Source organism: Mesoplodon bidens (assembly GCF_964165515.1).
Source record: "Mesoplodon bidens genome assembly, chromosome: 6".
Classification (NCBI taxonomy): domain Eukaryota; kingdom Metazoa; phylum Chordata; class Mammalia; order Artiodactyla; family Ziphiidae; genus Mesoplodon; species Mesoplodon bidens.
This window is the reverse complement of record NC_138162.1, coordinates 59,162,266-59,183,988: the sequence shown is the minus strand read 5'-3', so window position 1 is coordinate 59,183,988 and position 21,723 is coordinate 59,162,266. Positions and strand designations below refer to the sequence as shown.

General features: G+C 38.0%; 1 pseudogene across 1 annotated transcript; it reads left to right on the top strand.

Moving 5' to 3' along the window:
* Positions 1 to 13,118: 13,118 nt before the first annotated feature.
* LOC308619188 (small ribosomal subunit protein eS7-like) lies at positions 13,119 to 13,696 on the top strand (annotated as a pseudogene). The gene has a single exon. The product of its transcript is annotated as a small ribosomal subunit protein eS7-like (transcript).
* Positions 13,697 to 21,723: the final 8,027 nt, after the last annotated feature.

Here is a 21,723-nt window from a genome sequence, read left to right as displayed (position 1 = left end):
CAACACCCTGAGCCTACCACACTCCCCCAAGACTGGGCAAAGCAGGAAGTAATCACAGACTTTGATATTTTTCCAACCACAAGCCCCCTCAAGGTCCAACGCATCCGAGAGAGAAAAATGACTCTCTCTTACCTAACCCACAGTGGAACAAGGATCAATAGAAACCACATCAAGATTGTGCTTGGTAAGTAGTTAGCAAGACTTTCAAAAGTGTACATTTGGCTTAAGCATGCCTGAACTATGAAATAACTAGAATAACACCCCTCCTTTGACCTTTGCATAGGGCCTTTCAGAGGAATATCTCAGGACCTCAAATGAAAGAAAGTACTTAGAACCTTGAAACGCTTTTTAAAACCTGCAGACAGCTTAATGTGAGGGGTCTTGTGAACAGTTTGTTGTCAGGAATTTCTAGCAAGTGTTATTTCTTCCTGAATTCCAAGAACCAAGTGCTCTGAAGTTTACATTCACACAGGATGAACAAGCCCACCACAGCATTAAAAAGGATAAAATACCTAATGTGGTTTTCTTTGAGGGACAGGTTTAACACCCATACCCATACGCCCGGACCCAGTGCCTGGCAAGATGGCAGAGAGGCAGATGGCCTCCCATAGTTAGGGCCACACTAACACCACATACACAGTTTAAAGCAAGTGCTGGCAACTGGAAAAGTAATTTATGACAGTAAACAAATGGCTCTTTAAAAAAAAAATCTGTAGGGTGATAAAAAGCAGTGACAAAAGACAAACATTTGGCTGAACAGCATTCAAAGAAGAAAAAATGGACAGGATCATATGTAGAATGTTCTCGTGCATGTGAAGAGTGCCAAGTGACAGAGCTTATAAGTAATGATAGGGGAAGAAAAATCTGAAATAAGATTGTCATTGCAGTCACACTGCCATTGTCAGACTCTTCTGTTCTACCTCAGTCCAAACAGTCAATGTAAATCCTTCAGTTCTAGAATGTGTCCTGGAACAGGCAGAACTTTAGGTTTTTTGAGGAGAAACTTGACTTTGGCTTTAAGAAGAAGAAAAAAATCATTGTATTATGGCCTCTAGACATACATCTGATTCTAGGACCTCCCTCAAAAACAGCTGCTGGTGCTCAAGGTAAGAAAACAATGTACAAAGTTTTAACAAGCATTTGCTATCCTGATTGGTATGGACACTTAACTTTTCAATCTTTAAAAAAAGCCCTCTTATTTTTATGATTGTAAAATAATACATGCTAATTGCACAGCTAAGAAACTCGTAATGAACATTGAAGCCAGTTACACATGGATGTCAATCTAAAGAATTGTAGTAAGTATGGTTGCAAAAGCAAATGTGTCCATAGATTGTTCTTAAAATATTAGATATAAAATGTAAAAAATAATAATTATAGCAATAATTGAATAAAAATAATTTAGTGCTAACCCCCAAATTATATTTTCAAAAATTGGGAAATAAGAAGCTGGAAGAAAGCATGAAAAAAATATAAGAATATTAAATTCTTTGTCTAAAATACAGGGTTTTAAAGATTCATGTTTATTTTTGACTTTAATAATTGAAGAGATGTTGGTCAATGGACAATTTTTTAACTTAAAAAGAAATAGAATTAAACTGGAAAATGAACCTTCCAAGCACTGTAGAAAATAAAAGGAAATTATAGTCTACATGGGGGAAAACAATAAAGAGGCCTAGAGAGAATAATTAAAATAGATATTAGAAGTAAAATCACAATAGCTACATCAATAAATGGGTTGAACTCCCTATTAAAATACAAAGAATTTCAAAGTAAATTTTTAAAACTCAATGATAGTTTATTAAAAGTGAAAAGTTTATTAAAGTTTACTAAAACATAAAGTCAAAAAGATAAAAAGATATTAAATGTATTCCCTTTCCCCTTTCCCCACCAAAAATAGGTGTCACAATACTAGTACAACAAAAAGGAAAATTCACCAGAATAATCATGAGACACAAATATAACTTGTGATATATATCAACTTATCATGTTGATAAGTGGTTCAATTCATAATGAAGATATGAGTCAACAAATTTTATGTGCCAAAACTCATTATATCCAAATGTACAAAAGGAAAATGTTTGCAGTAGGAGAAAGTGACAGAAATAAAATAGAACTGATCCATGAAAAGAACCCTCTCACACGGGACATGGAGGGGCTGAAAAATAACAATTGATGTGAGTGACCTACTAAATATGTATCTACAGATATCCATCTCAAACATTGCAGCCTACAGACAACACGTTTTTTGGCTCCCATGAAATATTAACAAAAACCAGAGTGTGTTGTGTACGTGTCTAAAATGTACATAAATACATATATTATAAATATTTACAAATAAATGTTTATATAAAAGATAAAAATTTCTAGAGAAGATACAAAGGCTTTTAAGAAAAACAGAAATTTTATCAATCTCTTATTAAATTGACCATACTGTTAAAAAAAAAAAAGCAAAACCTTCATTTTAAAAGTCAAAATAGGGCTTCCCTGGTGGCACAGTGGTTGAGAGTCCGCCTGCCGATGCAGGGGACACGGGTTCGTGCCCCGGTCCGGGAGGATCCCACATGCCATGGAGCAGCTGGGCCCGTGAGCCATGGCCACTGAGCCTGCGCGTCCGGAGCCTGTGCTCCGCAACGGGAGAGGCCACAACAGTGAGAGGCCCTAGTACCGCAAAAAAAAAAAAAAAATGTCAAAATAAATGCCAGCCTTTTGAAAGTTTTAAGATGCTCCTTTAAGTAACTCTTTATTAAAAGAAAAAATAAAAACTGGAGTTACAAATGATTTATAAAGCAATTAAATAACTATCATAACCTTTAGGATGAAGCCAAGTTTATATCAGATAAAAATTCATTCTTAAATGTTTTAAGTATTAAGAAGGACAAAATGTAATAAGCTAAGCATTAAATTTAAGATAGAAAACAAAAAATTTGCAAGAAAAATTGGTAGAAGGTATTGAGGAGAATAACATAAATAATTGACTTAAAAGTCAAAAAAATCAATAAATACATTCAAGCATAAAAAAGACTTTTAAAAGTTAACATAATTTACAAACCACCTCTCCTTAAATCTAAAGAGAAAAAATAGGAAGAAAAGGGTGTGGGTAACCATAGACATGAAGATTTTTAAATTATTAGATCATACTCAACATAATTTTATGCTAATATAATGATGAAGTGGACAATATTTGCAAGAAATAGATATTACCAAAATTGGCTCAGGAACTTAAAAACTTGTATAGACTAGTAATCCAACTAAAAAATTAGAAAAAATTGTGAAACATTATTAATAATATTTTTGAGTGCCTACTATGTGCTCTGCCTTGGATCAGGTACTTTATTCATTACCCCGATATAACAACCCTATAAAGTAGGTATTATTATATACATTGCTCTGTTTCCATATCACCCTGTATTTCTCTTATCAAAAAACTCATTACATTCTGTGTTGCCATCTGTCTTCCCTACTAAACTCTAAACTCCACCAGGCTCAGTGTCCTCCATGAGCACCTCCTGTATTCCCAGCACCTACATTCACATAAAGCCTGTCACATAAGGGTAACTCAACAAACTATTGAGAGAATGAGAACACTGGGAACTCCCATAATACAGTATAGTTAGCATAGTATAGTATAGTATAGTATGGAAAAATTACAGTACAATCTCACTTATGTATATGGATATGAAAGTCCTACCCAACATATATGTGTGTATGTGTTTAACTATAATGTAATAGTTGCATTCCTAAGAAACCTCATATTATTGAGAACTATGTTATTAAAAAACTCTTTCAATGAGATGAAGGAGAAGACACAATAACAAAGTTACTTTCCTGCAGGAAGTGGAATAATTTTTAATAGAAAAAAATGTGTAGCTATAGCAAACCTACACTAAGCAAATCTACCCTTTGATTATGGTATGTGCATAAATCAAGCCTTTTCATGTATCTTCCAGTACTGTCATTAGCCCAGGTCTTCTTATATTGCTTACCCATGTTATCACCTTTATCAAACCACTTTTCCTTTTTTCTTGTACTATTTCCATCAGTAGGCTGATGACTTCAGCTATCACCCTTGCAGTGCTAGGCTACTGCTTTTGTCTGTGACTATCTTCTGTCCCTGAGGTAGAGGGTCCGTGACCCATGCTGGTACCCTGAGGCTGCCTCAGCCACAGTGAACGACCCAAGAAATGAACACTAATCTGAAATAGGTGGGCCTTTAACCCTAGAGAGAAAGCATGCCATTTCCTCACATTTATTCCTGGCCCTAAAGTCTTACTGTTCAGCCATTACTTCAAGCCTGTGATGTTCCCAATATCCTCCCAATAAATCCTTTTGTTGTGTTGATTGTAGTTCAGGTTAGCCTGAGTCCATTTCTTTTACTTACAAGGGAGAAAAAACCTTAATTGATAGACACATTTTTTAATGATAAATCCTAAAACCATTCAAACAAAACAAGAGTTTTTGTTTTTGTTTTTTTCTATTTACCATTGCAGTGTTAGTACCTGATATCAATGGTGCCTTGGGCAGTTAGTCTAATGCAAAATGTCTTTCCTAAATGATGCATCATATTGTATCCAGTTTGCCTCAGGAAAACGTGTGCTGTGACAGAAACACGGGCACTAGAAGAACAGGATGACCTGTCAGAGATTAAGCTTGATTTTGTTTTCATTCTCTCTCCTCTCCCAATGAAGAAATAAATCAGCCTTAGTCTTCCTTGGAAAACGAATTTCTTCTAAGGCAAGAGGTAGGGGCCTGGTGCCTGGGAATAAGCATATTTAAGAGATTTGAGTTATACAAATCTTGGCCTCTACAGGTAATAAAGCTCTACTGTGTTTATCAGAGAAGGGAGAATTACCAAGTGTTTCTGTTAAAGTGTTAAAAAAGAAACATTTCTTTTTGATATTATGGTGTACACAGACCATGATAATATTTGAATTGCATATTGGGGTAAACAAAGAGGTTGGTCACCCTCTTTGAGGTTGGTTGTGGGGTTCCCAAAAGACAATCCAGGTAACAACCCTTGGTTCTGACCCTCTTTCATTGTCTCCCCTGGGGCAGTGATTCCATCTATGCCTCATCTGTAGTAGGTTCAATGAACAGGTACCCTTTCTTCTGCAGCAACACCATCAAACAGAAAGCTGGCTCAATTCTTGAACAAAGGCTTCTCATTGGACGCTTGTAAATATTACATATTCCATTTGTAATAATGCTTCTGAACAAGTATATAAAGATCTTGGCCTCAGCTGAGAATAATTGTTAATAGTCATGATTGGCTGTTTTCATCTGTTTTTAAGGAAGAAAGGGAGGTGAAATAATTAAATGTGTTTTGAGCCCATGAGGCCTCAGGCACATGAAGGAATTCAGAGCAGGTTATCTTGAAAGACTCTTAAAAGCTGGCTAAGACTAAAAGAAATCTGTATGTATGCTTACCAGAAGAACAAAAATTTTCATGATAGACCCAAACTGAAACAACCCAATGTTCATCACCAACAGAATGAATAAATATATTCATACAATGGAATACTATACAACAATGAGAAGAGGAAAATGTATTACCATGCAACAACATACCTGCAACTCACAAACATAATGTTGAGCAAAAGAAGCCAGATGTAAAAATTACCAACTATATATAAAGTTCAAGATCAGGCAAAACTGATATATGCTCTTAGTGGGTGAGTAGTGATCAGAAGAAGGTTATCATAGCAGGTGGGGGGAAGGCACTTCTAGAGTTCTGGTGATGCTCAACAGCTTAATCTGGGTGCTGGTTAAACAGGTGTGTTCAGTTTATATAATTCATCAAGCTGTAAATCTATTATTTGTGCTCCTCTCTGTATGTGTGCAATATTTGATATAAAATTTTTAATTAATAATATTTAGAAAGAAGAACAAGCAGAGAGTGAGAGTGTCTTCTAGGCCTATGGGTCCTAACCTTTTTTAATTTATGGCACACAGAGACCATGATAATATTTGAATGCAGATTGGAGTAAAAGGAGAGATTGGTTAAAAACTGAAGAACTGGCCCAGGGGCTCCAGCTGCCCTGGGGGCTGAGAGGATCAATTTTTCAGAGCCTTCCCTTGTCTTCATTAGCAGGGAATCTATGACTTTCCCTTCTAGCCAGAGGGATCTGAGTGCACAGCCAGGAAGGACTGGAAGAGTGTGGTGTCAGACACGTAGACTCTAAGAATTGCATCCTCCCTTTGTATCCATTGACCTCTCTAGCCATGGCTTCCAAATTCAATTAGCCAGGTTTGACCATTGCACAAGCATTAGAGACCCCATTTGTCTTAACAGTGCTACCCAGGTCTCTCACCCTGCTACTGCTTTCCAGATTTCTTTCTCCAGGAGAGTATCTGTTTCAAATTATTGTTCCCCAGATGTTTTGGGTTCTCTTTCTCCAATCTGAATCATATCTGGCTATTTCCTGCCTATATTCCTGATCTCAGTCTGCTTTTGTATTTCTTTTCTGTCTTCACTGGAACTTTCAACACCTCCCATTTTGCATCCTTTGTGCATTTTGTTAAATCAATTATATCCATTTTTCAATGATCTCAAAGAAAACAGTTAGCTTGCAATCAGAAGCCCCAGATTTATTTCCTAAGATGATGCTATGTGGCTTTAAGCAAGCAATTTGCTTTCTCTGGGTATGATCTGTGGATTGAGGAAACCATTTTCTTGGGTCTCTATCAGAGAAGTATCTGTGGGAAGGAGATTCCCATAATGGTGAGCCTTGAGCTTTCAAAAGATATTCAGGGCGGGGCTTCCCTGGTGGCGCAGTGGTTGAGAGTCCGCCTGCCGATGCAGGGGACGCGGGTTCGTGCCCTGGTCCGGGAGGATCCCACATGCCGCGGAGCGGCTGGGCCCGTGAGCCATGGCCACTGATCCTGCGCATCCGGAGCCTGTGCTCCGCAACGGGAGAGGCCACAACGGTGAGAGGCCCGCGTACCGCAAAAAAAAAAAAAAAAAAAAAAAAAGATATTCAGGGGAAAATCAATTTTAAACAAGGAACTCACCGCAGGCTACCATCATTAGAACCTAAATCTCCAAATCTGTCCACTCAGATGCTCCTGTTGGTTGTCACATCAAAAGCTCCATGAATTCTGCCTCTCACATTTGTCCACTCAGTCATTGGTATCTCCCATTTGACTCCTGGTAATGGAACCCTTTCCTGGTCACTGATCTAAAATTAGACTTCGATATTCTGCTCTACACCCCCCTGGATTTCTAATTCCCCATCCAGCTGTTCTGACCCCATTAAAGAAGTTGCTTTACCACCACAACACACATGCACACACACGTGCACGCACACACACACACACTCAAGCTTGTGCTGGAAGCACTGAAAACCACTCCAGAAGAATGTCCTCAAACCAGGGATATTTAGACTTAGATTTTATGGATCAGTAGAAAAGCAATGTTAACAGGGGTAGTTGTCACAAGATTATTCCCTGGAGTTCTAACATCCTATAAAGCTCTAGTTCTCATGTTGGATACGGTAAAATAACTGAGTCAAGTACATACAGGATTGGCTCAAGGAAAGGGGGCCATGTCTTTTAATGTTCAGTTGTATTCATTTTCTATGCTTTATAACAAATTACCACAAATTTAGCAGTTTAAATCAACACACACATGTATTATTTCACAGTTTCTGTAGGTGAGAGATCCAGGCACAGCTTAACTGTGTTCTCCACCTCAGGGTCTCATCAGGCTGTAATCCAGGTGTCAGCCAGAGCTAAGGTCTAATCAGAGACTCAAATGGGGAAAGAGCTGCTTCTAAGCTCTCAGGTTGTTGGCAGAATTTATCTATTTGCAGTTGTAGGGCCGAGGTCCCTGTCTTGCTGACTGTTGGGTAAGGGTTGTTCTCAACTCTGAGAAGCTTCTCAGAGTTCCTTGTCATGTGGCTCTTTTATGGGCCCTATTATAATATGGTAACTTACTTCTTAAAAGCCAACAATGGAGATACTTTTTCTTTTTTCCCCCAGTTGTATTTTATTTTATTAATATATTGGCATATAATATTGTATAAATTTAAGGTGTACAACATGTTGATTCAATATACTTCTGTATTGCAAGATGATTACCACCATCTCATTAGCTAACACCTCTATCTCATCACATAATTATCATCTCTTTTTTGTGGTGAGAACACTTAAGATATACTCTCAACAACTTTCAACTATATAATGTAGTATTATTAGCTGTAATCATCATACTGTACAATAGGTCCCAGAACTTGTTAATCTTACAACTGGAAAGAGAGATATTTTCTTTGCCAAAATAAAAATGTATCATCCTAAGGACCTATTAGGCTTCCTCCATTCTGCTTTGAAAAGCTAGATTACTGACCATATGGCCCCTTTTGACTGAAAACTAGGAAACTCTGAGCCAAATCTGTAGCTCAGTCACAGCAGCAGTGTTGGTTTGATCTACACATCTCCTTTCACATTCCAGGGAACCTCTTTACAAAGAAACTGGCATTATCAAAAAATAGACCTCTGGCATCCTCCAGGCCCTGGTCTGCTGTTGGCTTTTTCAACATCTAATCTTTGAGTTATTGGTTAATGTTCAGTTAACAGTCCCTCCTTTATGCCCTAGAAACCTCAGCCATGCTTCTATTACTTTGACTTCCTGCCTCTATGGATATGCTATTTCTTCTGACTGGTTTACCCTGGTTTGAAAAGCAGTGCTAGGATCTTTTTTTTTTTTAATTAATTAATTAATTTATTTATTTTTGGCTGCATTGGGTCTTCGTTGCTGTGCGCAGGCTTTCTCTAGTTGCAGCGAGCTGGGGCTACTCTTCGTTGCAGTGCATGGACTTCTCACTGTGGTGGCTTCTCTTGTTGTGGATTATGGGCTCTAGGTGCGTGGGCTTCAGTAGCTGTGGCACGCATGCTCAGTAGTTGTGGCTCACGGGCTCTAGAGTGCAGGCTCAGTAGTTGTGGCACACAGGCCCAGTTGCTCCGCGGCATGTGGGATCTTCCCGGACCAGGGATCAAACCCGTGTCCCCTGCATTGGCAGACGAATTCTTAACCACTGCGCCACTGGGGAAGCCCTGGGATCTATTTTTTATATTTACTTCATTAAGCAGTTGATACATCTTTTGTTAGAGGCAACTTTACATTCCTTTTGCAAAATATATAAAATTTCAAAAAATAAAACCCAATATTTTAATTCTAGAACTTCACTATGATGCAAAGTAAAAACCTAGAAAAATATTTTGTAAATTTCTAAATATATATCTCCTATCAATCATTGCCTTCTCAATTAAAAGATATTTCAATATTAATTAGACATTGAAATAAAGCAAGGGACTCAACTTGTCAATCTAGAATTCTCACTTTTTTGAGAATTAGCCCCCAGTCAGTCCCTTCTTTACTCCTAATGGGGAGATAGAGTCATCACCAAGCCCTTTAGCTGCTCATGGCCCCTAAATGGCACATGGTGAGAAATGGGTCCCTCCAGAACAGGATAGCAAAAGGAAAGGGTGGAGAGATACAGAGAACCCTAGATCTTGTTAGGCAAATGTGGGGTGAATGAGTGACAATAACCCTTAACCATTTACAGTTTTAGTGGAGCCAAGGTGACCCAGAATCATTTGGAACTCAAAGAAAATGATTTTGTGTATGAGGAGATCCCAGTGATGAAGTGTTGATGGCTTGATTCACATTAACAAAATGAGAAAGTTAGGGAATTGAGAAAGGAAAAGTGTTAGTGAAAGATATTACCTCTGTTATTGTATATGTGAGGATGAGGGAGATAGAGATCTCTATTTTTGAGTTACTCAGTGGGGTTGAGTAGGCCCCAGGACATTCCCATTAGTGGATAATTTCGCAGAGACATTGTTCACTTGTATGGGAAGAGAAGACTGCGTATACTTGCTGGTGAAGTGAACCGAGGGACAGCCTCCTATGAGCAGGTGGATGCCCACAGTGAGGAATGGGTTTCTATGTAGTTATGGGAAGCACACTGGGAGCCTGAAGCAAGGAGGTCTATTACCTCTGCCAGTGTTGGAGCAGGACACTGAAGTTAAGAGAAAAAAAAGTGAGGCTTTTTGAATAAGTCACCTAGGGCTGGAAGAAACATTGTTTTGTTTTCCTAGAGCCTCTTTGGCATGCTTTCTTGAAGCTAGGCCAGTCTTGGAGATTTTAATAAATTTTCCTGCATTGGATGGACTTGGGCATTCTAGCCAACACATTGTCTGTGCCAAGCTTCCCCTAACTGGCAAGTAGTGTTTACGTTAAGCAATTCTTAATAGTGCCTTCATTGGTAGATTACTAAACATTCGGTAAATCAACAGTAGCTCTTCATCAAGAAGATCAGTGACCCTTGGCACAGGATAATTGCCAAGAACACTTGTATTTCTTGTTCCTGCATCTGTGTGGTCTTTGGATGTTGGCACGCTTGGCAGGACACATGATGGAATATTGAGTGCACAAGATTTAAAAGGTAGTAGACTTGCTCCTGGATCCAGCTATGCCACAACTAGCTATGTGATGTTTGGCAACTAACAACTTCATAATTTCCTCAATCCCAACTGTAAAATGGGAATTAATATAACAGTGATTAAAAGCAATTTGTACATCCAGCACTATACTAGATCCCGGTGGGGCCAGGAGGGTAGGAGAGCATGCTTAAAGAATTATGGCTCACTTCCTGGCTTCAAATAGTCTGTATTCCCTACCTTACAGGGTTGGAAATACTAAATGGGGTGGTGTATATGCTTTGAAAAAGTGTAACATGCTATATAAACACAATTTATTACTGCATTCACTGAAGAAAACCTGCTGGTTCCTATAGTTTAAAATAATTTATTTTCCTGACAACATGATGCTTCCATGTATTTCTCAGTAATTCCCCATCCCAAGAAAATGCCTGGCTCTTTAGGTCAGTGACAGCATCCTATAACATCATAACTGGGAGAAATGAAGGTCATTGCTTCCTTCTTTGTCATTCCTTCTTCTTATTCCAACATTGACCACCCTCTGCCCTCCCTTACAAGGGCTTGGTGGAAAAGTAATCCCTTTGTTTCACCACCACCTTTGATGCACCCCCATGCTGACTCCAAACAGCTCATGTTCACTAAAATTGAGCTTTCCTTTTATTCTCACATATTCAATCAGAGCTCCAGATGGGTAAGCAGGAGATCCCAGATGGCCTGACCACTTCCTGGATCATAAAGCTTCTCAGTATATAAAATAGAAATCTCTTTGATGATCCATGTATTTGTCAGGATTTGTTACACAACACATGTCCCAGGCAAGTCTCCTGTGATTTCCAGCACCTCTATCATAAGCCCAGAAAGACAGTTGGTTAATTTGTTTGTTTATTTAGCTTTCGCTTGAGCAGTTGGTTACAAAGTTTCCTATTTCTTTTTCTTCTGCCTGCCGCATCATCTCCTAACTTAGAATGCTGTCATGATGCCTTTCCTTTAAAAAGTACATGAATGCTAAGATCCAAGATGGACTGCTGATTCTCTGAAATAATGTCATGTTCTTAATTATTTGAGATATATTTCTCATCATTTATTTGAATTTCTTGGCTCTCATTTACCTAAGTGGAAAACATCTATGTATTTATTGGGGACTTCCCTTGTGGCACAGTGGTTAAGAATCCGCCTGCCAATGCAGGGGACATGGGTTCAATCCCTGGTCTGGGAAGATCCCACAGGCCGTGGAGCAACTAAGCCTGTGCGCCACAACTACTGAGCCTACATGCTGCAACTACTGAGCCTGCATGCTGCAACAACTGAAGCCCTTGTTCCTAGAGCCCATGCTCTGCAACAAGAGAAACCACCACAATGAGAAGCCCGTGCACTGCAACGAAGAGTAGCCCCCGCTCACCACAACTAGAGAAAGCCTGTGCGCAGCAACAAAGACCCAATGCAGCCAAAGATGAATAACAAAAAATTTTTTTAAATATATATGTATTTATTAAACAAATATGTAATGAAATCTTACTATGTGTGACACTGTTCTAGGTGCTGAGTATACAGGGTTAACAAAACAAATCAAAATCCTTATGCTTCTAAGCATCCTTATTCTTATCTCACCAGAACTTATATATTAGTGAGAAAGAGAAACAGTGAAAAGAATAAGAATAAGAATGAGAAGGGAGAAGGAGGAGAAGAAGAAGAAGAAAAAGAAAAAGAAGAAGAAGGGACCATGTGTGTGTGTGTGTGTGTATATATATATATTTTTTTAATTGTGTAAGTTCCATGGAGAAAAATGAAAAATGGAGAAGACAAGGAGGACAGTAGGGGGGGGGAGATGCAATTTAAAATTTTAAGTGCTAAGAACAGACTATGGGGAACAAGGGTGAAGCAGAAAGACAATGGTGGATTAGCATAGGGTGGTGATAGTGAGAGAGGTGAGAAGTGGTCGCTTTCTGGGTTTATTTTTAAATTAGAGCCAATAGGATTGTTAATAGATTGAATTTAAGAGAAAGAAAAGAAAGTTAACACGAGAGAAGCTAACTTGGGGAAGAAGGTGAAGGTTTCCTTTTGGATGATGAGGGTAGTGGAGGTGTTAAAGGTTTGAAGAAAGAGGAGAAGTTATGAAATAGTAATTTAGGAAGAAACAGAATGAAGGAGAAAGAAAGATCTGAAACCACAATAAATAGTAGTTTTGTAAAATTGAAAAAGACGTAAGTCCTCAGACTGGAAGTGCAAAGTCTTGAACTGAATATATAAAAATAAATCCACATGTCAACATTAAAATGAACCTGCAGAACATCAAAGAAAATAAGACTTTTAAAGCTCTCAGATAGCAGACTTTTCCTCAGCTGCAATCAATGCCAAAAAATAATAATAATATCTTCAGGGCTGACAGGAAATAACTGTCAATCTACACTCTTATGCCCGAACAACCTTTCAGTTGTAGAAACAAAAGAGTCATTTCACCACACAAAAACTTGGAGTATTTACCAACTACTGATCCTCACAAAGGGAACTATTAAATGATTTATCTCAAGAAGAAAAAATGAACCCAGAAGGAAGAAAGGAAACAGCACACACACACACACACAAATAAAAATAACTATTTTGAATTTTTTAAAGTACAATAAAAGCTCTAAACACAATAAAAAGATGGAGTGGGGTGCCGTGTCGTCAAGGTCCCAGCCATGTTCAGTTCCAGCATGAAGATCATGAAGCCCATGGCGAGGAGCCAGACGAATTCAAGTCTGGCATCTCCCAGGCCCTCCCGGAGCTGGAGATGAACTCGGACCTCAAGGCCCAGCTGCAGGAGCTGAACATCACGGCCGCCAAGGAAATTGAAGATGTTGGTTGTCAGAAAGCTATCATGATCTTTGTTCCTGTTCCTCATCTGAAATCCTTCCAGAAAATCCAGATCTGGCTAGTGCGTGAGTTGGAGAAGTTCAGCAAGAAGCATGTTGTCTTTATCGTTCAGAGAATTCTGCCTAAGCCAACTCGAAAAAGCCATACAAAAAATAAGCAAAAACGTCCCAGGAGCCACACTCTGGCAGCCGTGCATGACGCCATCCTGGAGGACTTGGTTTTCCCAAGTGAGATCGTGGGCAAGAGAATCCACATGAAGCTGGATGGCAGCCGACTCATAAAGGTTCGTTTGAATAAAGCACAGCAGAACAATGTGGAACACAAGGTTGAAATGTTTTCTGGTGTCTATAACAAGCTCACGGGCAAGGATGTTAATTTTGAGTTCCCAGAGTTTCAGCTGTAAACAAAAATGACTAAAATATTATTCACACACACACAAAAAAAAGATGGAGTGGGGGCATTGTTCCTTGGTAGTAAAAGCGGAAAGTAATGTTTGCCAGAAAGATAGAAATATTACATAGCTAAATGTTGGCAGTAAAATTTATGGTTAAATATTTTGGTAAACATTTAAGAGTAATAACTAAAATGGTAGGAAAACAATCTAGTTTATAAAACAGCATAAGGGAGGAAAAAATGTAATTATCATATTAGTCCAATAGATGAAAGGAAGTAAAAGAAAATAAACAAGAATTTAAAAAGGCAATCAGAAAACCTAAAATGAAAGGGTAGAAGTAAACCCAAATATGTCAGAAAACTCAATCAATGTAAGTATTTGACCTTGCCTAATAAAAAATTAAGCTTGGTTTTGTGAGTCTTTTGCAGGCGATTTAAAAGTAGATTGTGTTTTTATAGCACATCTGGTAATCTCTGCTTTAGAGAATAAAAGAAGTAATATTTCCAAATCATTTTGTAAGGTTAGTCTAACACTAATATTAAAGCCAGACAAGGATTGTAAAAGAAAAGCATATATTTGCAAAGAGATGCAAAGTCCAAAATAAAACATCAGCAAATCATTTGTCAGTGTATAAAAACCAAAGAGTTTATAAGAAAATCTATGTCATACACTTTAAATACAGATTAAAGGAGATAAGTATATACTTATCTGAATAGATGCAGGAAAGTCATTTTATAAAATGTAATATTCATCAAGCTTTAAAAAATCTCTGCAAACCAGGATTATAAGGGAACTTCCTTAACACCATATACCTATAGAAAGCACAATCTTAATAGAACATTTCACCTACTATGACTGCTTCACTTCAATATTGTGATAAAAATCCTAACTGATCAAATAAGAAAAGAAAGGAAATAAGCATAAAACTTGGGAAGGAAACCTGAAACCTCTTCTTATTTGTAGATGATGTGATTGCCTAAAGAAAATGAGAGTCCATACAAAGTTAGAATCAATAAGAGAGGTCAGGAAGAGTTTATACGGACATGAGTTATGTCCCTATGGACTAGCAATAACCACATAGAAAATGTAATAGAAAAAAATATAACCCTCAAAATATCAATAAATTGTGGTTTTTAAAATCTAGGGATAAATCTAAGAAAAGATATGCTATAATTTTATGGGGAAGACTTAAAAATAGCACTGAAGGATCTGAATCGATGTTGTGATATACCATGTTCGTTTTTTTCTATACTTTACTTTTTATTTTTTATGTTTTTTTAATCTTTATTGGAGTATAATTGCTTTTCAATGGTGTGATAGTTTCTGCTTTATAACAAAGTGAATCAGTTATACATATACATCTGTTCCCATATCCCTTCCCTCTTGCATCTCCCTCCCTCCCAGCCTCCCTATCCCACCCCTCCAGGCGGCCACTAAGCACCGAGCTGATCTCCCTGTGATATGCGGCTACTTCCCACTAGCTATCTACCTTACATTTGGTAGTGTATATATGTCCATGCCTCTCTCTCGCTACGTCACAGATTACCCTTCCCCCTCCCCATATCCTCAAGTCCATTCTCTAGGAGGTCTGTGTCTTTATTCCTGTCTTACCCCTAGGTTCTTCATGACGTTTTTTTTTAATTCCATATATATGTGTTAGTATACAGTATTTGTCTTTCTCTTTCTGACTTACTTCACTCTGTATGACAGACTCTAGGTCTATCCACCTCATTACAAATACCTCAATTTCGTTGCTTTTTATGGCTGAGTAATATTCCATTGTATATATGTGCCACATCTTCTTTATCCATTCATCCGATGATGGACACTTAGGTTGTCTCCATCTCCGGGCTATTGTAAATAGGGCTGCTATGAACATTTTGGTACATGACTCTTTGAATTATGGTTTTCTAAGGGTATATTCCAAGTAGTGGGATTGCTGGGTCATATGGTAGTTCTATTTGTAGTTTTTTAAGGAACCTCCATACTGTTCTCCATAGTGGCTATACCAATTCACATTCCCACCAGCAGTGCAAGAGTCTTCCCTTTTCTCCACACCCTCTCCAGCATTTATTGTTTCTAGATTTTTTGATGATGTCCATTCTGACTGGTGTGAGATGATATCTCATTGTAGTTTTGATTTGCATTTCTCTAATGATTAATGATGTTGAGCATTCTTTCATCTGTTTGTTGGCAGTCTGTATATCTTCTTTGGAGAAATGTCTATTTAGGTCTTCTGCCCATTTTTGGATAGGGTTGGGGTTTTTTTTGTTATTGAGCTGCATGAGTGGCTTATAAATTTTGGACATTAATCCTTTGTCAGTCGCCTCATTTGCAAATATTTTCTCCCATTCTGAGAGTTGTCTTTTGGTCTTGTTTATGGTTTCCTTTGCTGTGCAAAAGCTTTGAAGTTTCATTAGGTCCCATTTCTTTATTTTTGTTTTTATTTCCATTTCTCTAGGAGGTGGGTCAAAAAGGATCTTGGTGTGATTTATGTCATAGAGTGTTCTGCCTATGTTTTCCTCTAAGAGTTTGATAGTTTCTGGCCTTACATTTAGGTCTTTAATCCATTTTGAGCTTATTTTTGTGTATGGTGTTAGGGAGTGATCTAACCGCATACTTTTACATGTAGCTGTCCAGTTTTCCCAGCACCACTTATTGAAGAGGCTGTCCTTTCTCCAATGTCCAGTCCTGCCTCCCTTATCAAAGATAAGGTGACCATATGTGCGTGGGTTTATCTCTGGGCTTTCTACCCTGTTCCATTGATCAATATTTCTGGTTTTGTTCCAGTACCATACTTTCTTGATTACTGTAGCTTTGTAGTATAGTCTGAAGTCAGGGAGCCTGATACCTCCAGCTCCGTTTTTCATTCTCAAGATTGCTTTGGTTATTCGGGGTCTTTTGTGTTTCCATACAAATTGTGAAATTTTTTGTTCTAGTTCTGGGGAAAATTCCAGTGGTAGTTTGATAGGGATTGCATTGAATCTGTAGATTGCTTTGTGTAGTACAGTCATTTTCACAATGTTGATTCTTCCAATCCAAGAACATGGTATATCTCTCCATCTATTTGTATCATCTTTAATTTCTTTCATCAGTGTCTTATAATTTTCTGCATACAGGTCTTGTCTCCTTAGGTAGGTTTATTCCTAGATATTTTATTCTTTTTGTTGCAATGGTAAATGGGAGTGTTTTCTTGATTTCACTTTCAGATTTTTCATCATTAGTGTATAGGAATGGCAGAGATTTCTGTGCATTAATTTTGTATCCTGCTACTTTACCAAATTCATTGATTAGCTCTAGTAGTTTTCTGGTAGCATCTTTAGGATTCTCTATGTATAGTATCATGTCATCTGCAAACAGTGACAGCTTTACTTCTTCTTTTCCGATTTGGATTCCTTTTTTTGCCTTTTCTTCTCTGATTGCTGTGGCTAAAACTTCCAAAACTATGTTGAATAAGAGTGGTGAGAGTGGGCAACCTTGTCTTGTTCCTGATCTTAGTGGAAATGCTTTCAGTTTTTCACCATTGAGGACGATGTTGGCTGTGGGTTTGTCATATATGGCCTTTATTATGTTGAGGAAAGTTCCCTACTTTCTGCAGGGTTTTTATCATAAATGGGTGTTGAATTTTGTCGAAAGCATTCTCTGTATCTATTGAGATGATCATATGGTTTTTCTCCTTCAGTTTGTTAATATGGCGTATCACAGTGATTGATTTCCATATATTGAAGAATCCTTGCATTCCTGGAATAAACCCCACTTGATCATGGTGTATGATCCTTTTAATGTGCTGCTGGATTCTGTTTGCTAGTATTTTGTTGAGGATTTTTGCATCTATGTTCATCAGTGATATTGGCCTGTAGTTTTCTTTCTTTGTTTTATCCTTGTCTGGTTTTGGTATCAAGGTGATGGTGGCCTCGTAGAATGAGTTTGGGAGTGTTCCTCCCTCTACTATATTTTGGAAGAGTTTGAGAAGGATAGGTGTTAGCTCTTCTCTAAATGTTTGATAGAATTCGCCTGTGAAGCCATCTGGTCTTGGGCTGTTGTTTGTTGGAAGATTTTTAATCACAGTTTCAATTTCAGTGCTTGTGATTGGTCTGTTCATATTTTCTATTTCTTCCTGATTCAGTCTTGGCAGGTTGTGCATTTCTAAGAATTTGTCCATTTCTTCCAAGGTTGTCCATTTTATTGGCATAGAGTTGCTTATAGTAATCTCTCATGATCTTTTGTGTTTCTGCAGTGTCAGTTTTTACTTCTCCTTTTTCATTTCTAATTCTATTGATTTGAGTCTTCTCCCTTTTTTTCTTGATGAGTCTAGCTAATGGTTTATCAATTTTGTTTATCTTCTCAAAGAACCAACTTTTAGTTTTATTGATCTTTGCTATCGTTTCCTTCATTTCTTTTTCATTTATTTCTGATCTGATTTTTATGATTTCTTTCCTTCTGCTAACTTTGGGGGCTTTTTGTTCTTCTTTCTCTAATTGCTTTAGGTGCAAGGTTAGGTTGTTTATTAGAAATGTTTCCTGTTTCTTAAGGTAGGATGTATTGCGATAAACTTCCCTCTTAGAACTGCTTTTGCTGCATCCCATAGGTTTTGGGTCATCGTGTCTCCATTGTCATTTGTTTCTAAGTATTTTTTGATTTCCTCTTTGATTTCTTCAGTGATCACTTCATTATTAAGTAGTGTATTGTTTAGCCTCCATGTGTTTGTATTTTTTACTGATCTTTTCCTGTAATTGGTATCTACTCTCATAGCGTTGTGGTCAGAAAAGATACTTGATACAATTTCAATTTTCTTAAATTTACCAAGGCTTGATTTGTGACCCAAGATATGATCTATCCTGGAGAATGTTCCATGAGCACTTGAGAAAAATGTGTATTCTGTTGTTTTAGGATGGAATGTCCTATAAATATCAATTAAGTCCCTCTTGTTTAATGTATCATTTAAAGCTTGTGTTTCCTTACTTATTTTCATTTTGGATGATCTGCCCATTGGTGAAAGTGGGGTGTTGAAGTCCCCTACTATGAATGTGTTACTTTCGATTTCCCCTTTTATGGCTGTTAGTATTTGCCTTATGTATTGAGGTGCTCCTATGTTGGGTGCATAAATATTTGCAATTGCTATATCTTCTTCTTGGATCGATCCCTTGATCATTATGTAGTGTCCTTCTTTGTCTCTTCTAATAGTCTTTATTTTAAAGTCTATTTTGTGTGATATGAGAATTGCTACTCCAGCTTTCTTTTGATTTCCATTTGCATGGAATATCTTTTTCCATCCCCGTACTTTCAGTCTATATGTGTCTCTAGGTCTGAAGTGGGTCTCTTGTAGACAGCATATCTATGGGTCTTGTTTTTGTATCCATTCAGCCAATCTGTGTCTTTTGGTGGGAGCATTTAGTCCATTTACATTTAAGGTAATTATCGATATGTATGTTCCTATTCCCATTTTCTTAATTGTTTTGGGTTTGTTATTGTAGGTCCTTTCCTTCTGTTGTGTTTCTTGCCTAGAGAAGTTCCTTTAGCATTTGTTGTAAAGCTGGTTTTGTGGTGCTGAACTCTCTCAGCTTTTGCTTGTCTGTAAAGGTTTTAATTTCTCCATCCAATCTGAATGAGATCCTTGCTGGCTAGAGTAATCTTGGTTGCAGGTTTTTCTCCTTCATCACTTTAAATATGTCCTGCCAGTCCCTTCTGGCTTGCAGAGTTTCTGCTGAAAGATCAGCTGTTAACCTTATGGGGATTCCCTTGTGTGTTATTTGTTGTTTTTCCCTTGCTGCTTTTAATATGTTTTCTTTGTATTTAATTTTTGATAGTTTGACTAATATGTGTCTTGGCGTATTTCTCCTTGGATTTATTCTGTATGGGACTCTCTGTGCCTCCTGGACTTGATTAACTATTTCCTTTGCCATATTAGGGAAGTTTTCAACTATAATCTCTTCAAATATTTTCTCAGTCCCTTTCTTTTTCTCTTCTTCTTCTGGAACCCCTATAATTCGAATGTTGGTGCATTTAATGTTATCCCAGAGGTCTCTGAGACTGTCCTCAGTTCTTTTCATTCTTTTTTCTTTCTTCTGCTCTGCAGTAGTTATTTCCACTATTTTATCTTCCAGGTCACTTATCCATTCTTCTGCCTCAGTTATTCTGCTATTGATCCCATCTAGAGTATTTTTAATTTCATTTTTTGTGTTGTTCATCATTGCTTGTTTCATCTTTAGTTCTTTTAGGTCCTTTTTAAATGTTTCTTGCATTTTTTCTATTCTATTTCTAAGATTTTGGATCATCTTTACTATCATTTTTCTCAATTCTTTTTCAGGTAGACTGCCTATTTCCTCTTCATTTGTTAGGTCTGGTGGGTTTTTATCTTGCTCCTTCATCTGCTGTGTGTTTTTCTGTCTTCTCATTTTGCTTAGCTTACTGTGTTTGAGGTCTCCTTTTTGCAGGTTGCAGGTTCGTAGTTCCCATTGTTTTGGGTGTCTGTCCCCAGTGGCTAAGGTTGGTTCAGTGGGTTGTGTAGGCTTCCTGGTGGAGGGGACTAGTGCCTGTGTCCTGGTGGATGAAGCTGGATCTTGTCTTTCTGGTAGGCAGTTCCATATCTGGTGGTGTGTTTTGGGGTGTCTGTGGACTTATTATGATTTTAGGCAGCCTCTCTGCTAATGGGTGGGGTTGTGTTCCTGTCTTGCTAGTTGTTTGGCATAGGGTGTCCAGCACTGTAGCTTGCTGAGTGAAAGTGGGTGCTGGTGTTGAGATGGAGATCTCTGGGAGATTTTCTCCATTTGATATTATGTGGAGCTCGGAAGTCTCTTGTGGACCAGTGTCCTGAAGTTGGCTCTCCCACCTCAGAGGCACAGCCCTGACCCCTGGCTGCAGCACCAAGAGCCTTTCATCCACACGGCTCAGAATAAAAGGGAGAAAAAGTAGAAAGAAAGTATTAGTAGAAGTAGAAAGAAAGAAAGGAAGAAAGAAAGAAAGAAAGGAGGGCGGGAGTGAGGGAGGGAGGAAGGAAGGAAAAAAAGGGAAAGAAAGAGGACAAAGTAAAATAAAATAAAGTAAGATAAAATAAAATAAAGTTCTTAAAATAAAAAATAATTATTAAGAAAAAAACTAAAAAACAAACAAACAAAGAAAAACGGACAGATAGAACCCTAGGACAAATGTTGGAAGCAAAGCTATACAGACAAAATCTCACACAGAAGCATACACGTACACACTCTCAAAAAGAGGAAAAGCGCAAAAAATCATAAATCTTGCTCTCAAAGTCCACCTCCTCAATTTGGGAAGATTCATTGTCTATTCATGTATTCCACAGATGCAGAGTACATCAAGTTGATTTTGGAGCTTTAATCCGCTGCTTCTGAAGCTGCTGGGAGAAATTTCCCTTTCCCTTCTTTGTTCTCACAGCTCCCGGGGCTCGGCTTTGGATTTGGCCCCGCCTCTGCATGTAGGTCGCCGGAGGGCATCTGTTCTTCGCTCAGACAGGACAGGGTTAAAGGAGCAGCACTTCGTGGATTCTGGCTCACTCAGGCCCAGGTACCCGGGGAGTTTCTTGCCTTTTGGGAGGTCTGAGGTTTTCTGCCGGTGTTCAGTAGGTGTTCTGTACGAGTTGTTCCACGTGTAGATGTATTTCTGGTGCATCTGTGGGGAGGAAGGTGATCTCCGCGTCTTACTCTTCCACCATCTTCCCCCGGTCGCCTATACCATGTTCATTGATGGAAAGATTCAATAACATAATGTCTTCTCAAATTAATATATCAATTCGATTCCAATAAAAATCCAACAGAAATTTCTATGAAACTTAAAAAGCTGATTCTAAAATTTATATGGAAGAAAAAAATGACACAAAACCCCCAGAAAATTTTGAAGAACAAAATGCGTAGTTTGGCCCTATCAAATATCATGAGTTATCATAAAGCTATAAAAAGTAAGAGATCATGATCTTGGTGCAGGTGAATATACAAATAGATATATGGGATCGGATAAACAGACTTAATGTATAAGGGGAAAATGGACACATTACAAATTAGTGGGGATAAGATGGATTATTC